Raw genomic sequence first — 6300 nt, forward strand, 5'->3', positions numbered from 1 at the left:
GCGACAGTGCGCATGCCCACAGAGAGGGCTCTGCGTGCCACCTGTAACACGTGTGCCATAGGTTCGCCACCACGAGTATATGTAGTCCCCTCTTTACCACCTTTCATTTATTAAATTTATAACAATAACCTTGTTGGGCTGACAGACAGTGACAGGCCCAAAATCTCTGAGGAAGCATTCATACAGAAGGCAAGATTAGAGCTCACAGTCTCCTGGTTTCTAGGCCAGCACCTTAACTGCTATACCAAGTTCACAAGTGCATCTTTGTATTTGAATAGCATCATGGGTAATCTCAAAACCTTTCCCAGTTACACTCCCATAATATGATACTGATGTAATATATATCAGTATTATGTATAAAATCTCCCAGAATTCCCTGGCCCACATTTTAAAGCTTTCTCTCCCCCCCCCTCTCTCTCTCTCTCTGTGTGTGTGTATTCACATCCTTTTTAATTCAGAGGATCTCCATAGTACATCACTATCATATCATATAATCTCCCAGAATTCCCCACTCCACATCTTAAAGCTGTTGAGAAACACTGATTTAAAAGACGGAGACTGAAGCAGACTTTCCTCTGAGACTAATTTCCTCCCTCCTTTTTTTTCAAGAATGAAATATAGCTCTCATTTATTCACAAATAATCCCTAGGTTGATCTGCCATTTAGCCAAGGCATTTAATAGAGCAGCAATCCCAGAGCAGCTAACCTCAGTTCTGTCTCATGGGAAAAATCTCATTTTGCCTCGTGTTCCATGGAGGATATTCTCTTTTATTTTCTCTTAGAAATTCAAAGCTAAATCAACTGGAGGCTATCAGAGGTGTGATTTGAACAGATATAACAGGTAGTCCTCAACAACCATTTGTTTAGCAACTGTTTTAAGTTACAACAGTACTGAAAAAGTGACCAGTATTCACACTTAACAACTATCACAGCGTTTTAGATGCTTGGCAATTGACATGTGTTATGATGGTTGCAGCATCCCAGGATCACATGATCATCATTTGCAACCTTCCCAGGCAGCTTCTGACAAGCAAAATCAAGAGGGGAAGCTACATTTGCTTAATGACTGCATGATTCACTTAACAACTGCAGTGATTCACTAAACAAAAGATGGTAAAATTGGGCAGGAATCACTTAACAACTACTTTCCTTACCAATGGAAACTCTGATCCCAATTGTGGTCATGAATGGAGGATTACCTGTATGACATATTGACTACATTTCTTTTCAGTCTGCATTCCCATTTTCAAACTATTAAGTGCAACCTGAAAAAGCTAAAAATGGAGAGCACTGCTTTGTTGCTCTAGTGCAGGGGTAGGCAACCTTGACTCTTTTATGACTCGTGGACTTCAACTCCCAGAATTCCTGAGCCAGCCAAGCTGGCTCAGGAATTCTGGGAGTTGAAGTCCACGAGTCATAAAAGCCAAGGTTGCCTACCCCTGCCCTAGTGGCTGAAAATGTAACTGTTGAATTAGCAAGAGTGGTGTTATTCTGCGCTCACCCTCAACCCTCTTCAGTACTATCTGTAGGAAATGGAATACTACAGCCATAGAGTTGGAAAGGATCTTAGAGATCATCTACCTTAACCCCATACTTGGTATAAGATCCATTGCAATATCTTTTTAATAATAATTTTATTAAACGTTACAATTAAAAGGAGAAAAACTAATGCAAACTAAGAAAAAAACTGCAGAAAAAAAACAAGTACTAGCCTTTGCAAGCCTAGTCTGTGTTTTAGGTTCCCAGCTGGCACAATGGCACAAGATAATTTGGAGCTGGAATCTAAAATCCATGAAAAGCATCTGCCTAAAAAAAAAAATGCGTGTGGTTACTAAGAGTCAGTACTGACTTGATGGCACATAATCCATCTGAATTAAATATTTCTATATAGCATCTTTTTTTCAGGCAGATGCCTTTCATGGATTTTGGATTCCAGCTCCAAATTATCTTGTGCCATTGTGCCAGCTGGGGGGGTTTCTTCTATCCAAAGTGCTCTTAGGAATCTCCTCCAGTACCAAAGTTCAAAAGCATCAGTACTCTTTTTATTTGCTTCTTCAAAGTTCATAATTCAGATTAAACCTGAGATAATTGTCACAGAATGATCAGAACCTGACCTCTAGTGGCTGAAGAGGCAGTACAGTTTTACATATATTGAATAAATTAGACTTGTCAAAAATTAATATACACAAAAATACCAATAAAGGTGAATATTTGCACTGAGGGTTGAAATGAGGGTTTCTTGGTGCTCTCCAAGGTTGGTTGTTTTCTTGCTGACATTTCCTTACCCAAACTAGGTAATATCATAAGTGCAATGATGATGTTACCTGGATAATGAAATGTCTACAATAAAAACCATGCTTGGAGAGCACTAAAGACTTGTCATAAATAAAAGTTTTTAAAAAAATATCCATTTTTTAAAATACGTGACTTCGAACAAGTTTTTATTTGGCTTGATGTGGTTTGGAAAATATATTCCTTTTTTAAATGGATATTTTAAAAACTGTACAAAACAGTACAAAAGGACCAAAAATGACTATTAATGTACATATTTTTTAAAAAATTACATGGGAATTATTTTGTGCATTCAAAATAATTCAGTAAAGAATTAAAACAAAATAGCCAGAACAATCTAAAACAGAACTGAGCTGTTGATACAAACAGTCCAGTAAATTATCTGTATTTATGTCTGTTTATATAGAACCTAGATACCAGACATGAGAATGCAATGAGCAGAAAAAGGATTATTTACAAAGAATGAATGTATACTTTTTTCTATTGTAAATGGAAATAAAAACAAAAAAACTCTCACAGGACAAAATAATACACTGAATCATTTAACTTTCTGGCATGTCCGTGAACTAATCAAATGGCCGGCTCTACCATGCCAAGTGAGATTAGGGCAGCTAAAACATTAGCAATGGGTTGCAAGGGCAAAATTCATAAAATGATATAAAATGTTTAAATCAAAGGTAGATTCTGATTAATTTAGTCTCTTTTAGGTAAGATTATTGAGTGGTAGAATCCATTTGATTTCTTTTTAATAACTTGTCTCATCATTATCACTTCCTTTTTCTAGAGTTTTTTTTTCTTCTGGAGAATTGTTTACTTGGGTAGCCTTCTGGCTTGGATTTTCTGGTACTAAAGCTCTGAAGGGCTATAAATTGGGGGTATTCCACCATTCCCTTTTCAGTTTATTATTTGGAAGTTAAGACTCTTTATCAATACTAAGTCTGTCAACCAGTGTTCACATTAAGGAGTTCCATCAGTCTCCAAAGAAGGTCTCAATACTATAAGCCACCTGTCCTCTTAAGTCAATTCTAGTTGACATGTCATTTAGTTCTCTAGACCAATGTCTACCACGAGAAGAAATTTCTTTAGATATTACCAATCCAATGTTCCTCCTATTTCTTTATGGACTTGTATGTAGGTGTGTTTGCATCTAGATATTATAGAAAAACTGCTTGTTATTCAAGCTGAGTGAGATTATTTGATTTAGAAGATGATCTTTGAATATGTAGTCTTATGACTAACTAAACTCTTTGTGTACTTAAAAACATGGCCATTGGCAATTTTACAATTCTGTGTAAAAGCTGTTATTTCTATTTCTATTTCTAAGTAAAATAAGTACCTTGGTACTGTTTGTTTTTTTTGTGTGTGTGCGTGTGTGTGTGTGTAGACACACACACATACAGTATATAAAATCTGATCAGTGTATTGGTTTAAAGGTCAAACCAGCAGATGATTTGGAGGAATATTTCTATCATATGTACATTTACAATGTTTTTTATAATGCCTGGTTTCATCTTAATCTCAAAACCATTGCTGAGAGGTGAGGAATCTTTCATCTCTGCTATAAATGATTTTATTCTACTCATGCAAACATATTTAGCCTTTGATTTGATTTGTTTAGTGAGTGATCAAAATTATTGCACAGAAAAAAAGTGATTTTGACTGTCACCGAATCCCCACCGTTTTCTGATACAAACCTAACCGCTTGGATTTCCGTGTCTCTGGGTCATATGATTGCCATTTGCAATCTTCCCACAGGTTCATGCTGGCTCAGGAATTCTGGGAGTTGAAGTCCACGAGTCATAAAAGAGCCAAGGTTGCCTAACCCTGCCCAAGGACAAGCTTTTGACAAGCAAAGGCAATGGAAGCCGGAATCACTTGAACCATGTGATTTGCTGAAGAACTTCAGCAATTCACTTAACAACCGTAACAAAAAAAAAATGTCATAACATTGGGTGTGACTCATTTAACAATCTCTTTGGTTAGCAACAGGAATTCTGGTCCTGATTATGGTCATACATTGAGGACTACCTTTACATTCAAAGAGGTAAACAGATTGATTTGATTTTACAAAATCATCGATTGCTGATTGCATAACTCCCCAGGCAAAAAAGAACATCTATGATAAAACACTGAGGAACTCCAAATAATAATAATAATAATAATAATAATAATAATAATAATAATAATAATAATAATAATAATAAGTAGTAGTAGTAGTAGTAGTTGGAAGGGACCTTGGAGGTCATCTAGTCCAACCCCCTGCTAAGGCAGGAAACCCTATACCATTTCAGACAAATGGCTGTCCAGTCTCTTCTTAAAACTTCCAGTGTTGGAGCATTCACCACTTCTGGAGGCAGGTTGTTCCACTGGTTAATTGTTCTAATTGTCAGGAAATTTCTCCTTAGTTCTAGGTTGCTTCTCTCCTTGACTAGTTTCCATCCATTGCTTCTTGTCCTGCCCTCATGTGCTCTGGAGAACAGCCTGGCTCCCTCTTCTTTGTGGCAGCCCCTGAGATATTGGAACACTGCTATCATGTCCCCCCTCACCCTTCTCTTCATCCAGTAAATAGCCTGATTACACTGCTAAATATGTTAAACTGCTTCTGTGAAAAGGTTCATATCTGAAGTGATAGATAAACCGAGTCTAATATTACAATGGACTGGATACCATTTCAGTGGGTTTTTGTTTCTCTTCACTTTCCTCCTTCTTTCTTTCACATCCGATTATAGAGGGACTGGAATTTTTACTAGGTGGTATGTTTCTCTATTAATGTTGAAAGACCTGAAAGACCAGGTTAGGAACAGAACAGAATACCAAGAGTCAACATCGATTTGGTGGCACGTAAGAATAATTTTCAATGTTTCTTTCTATGGTACTTAGTGTGTTTTAATTGGCTTTCCCTATGAAGTCTGGATTGCTGTATAATTCAAAACATAGTTTTAAGTCTCACTTTCCAATCCATGCAAATTCTAACTATACTTTTTTATAATTTAATAAACAACAGCCTAGAGATTTACTTTTTTAATCAGTTCACCTGATAGTAATGCCACTGAATGTGGAGATGATTATTTTTACTGGCCATCAAAAACTGTAAGGGTATGAAGTAAGAAGATGAAATCCCATGTAGAAATCCCAAGAAGCAGATCCTAATGAATTATGGGATGGAAATAAGGTTGCAATGCTATTTCTTCTTTTTGTGCCTTAAAGTCAGTTTTTGGCTCCTGGGGGTTGCCTAGACAAATCCCTGCACTTTTCTGGGCAAGGTGTTTTGTTAGTAGTTTCCCCTTGCCTTTTTTCTAGGGCTGACAGGAAGTGACTGGCTCAGGGTCAACCAGCTGGCATCATTCCTAAGGCAGGACTAGAACGCATGATCTCCTAGTTTCTAACCTGATTCCTTTAACCACTACACTGCACTGACTTAATGGGGACAAAATTTTTCTTTTTCAAATTCTTTGTACAGGTAGTCCTCAACTTACAATAGTTCATTTAGCGACCGTTCAAAGTTACAACAGCACTGGAAAAATTGACTTATGACCATTTTTTCACACTTATGACCATTGCAGGATCACCATGGTCATGTGACTTACCCTCAGATGCTTGAAAACTGACTCACATTTATGACGGTTGCAGTGTCCCAGGGTCATGTGATCCTCTTTTGCAAACTTCTGCCAAGCAAAAATTTGAAACCTTATTAAACTCTTTTGAGGCTTCTATCCTTGCAAGCATGCATAACACTAGGCTTCCAGTTATCCACTACAGTCTTTTACAATCCCATCCTATTGCTAATTTTGTAACAGATACCAAATGAGAAAGTTTACTTTTCCAATATTGTCAGATTTAGCCACTATACAACTACCAAAAATTTGACTTTGCAAGGACACTGACCCATGTAATGCCTCTTCTGTTTAACTCAGACCTATAACACGAGTCCCTCTAGTGCAGGGGTCGGCAACCTCGGCTCTTTTATGACTTATGGACTTCAACTCCCAGAATTCCTGAGCCACGAGT

This window comes from Vipera ursinii (genome assembly GCF_947247035.1).
Source record: "Vipera ursinii genome assembly, chromosome: 6".
Lineage (NCBI taxonomy): Eukaryota > Metazoa > Chordata > Lepidosauria > Squamata > Viperidae > Vipera > Vipera ursinii.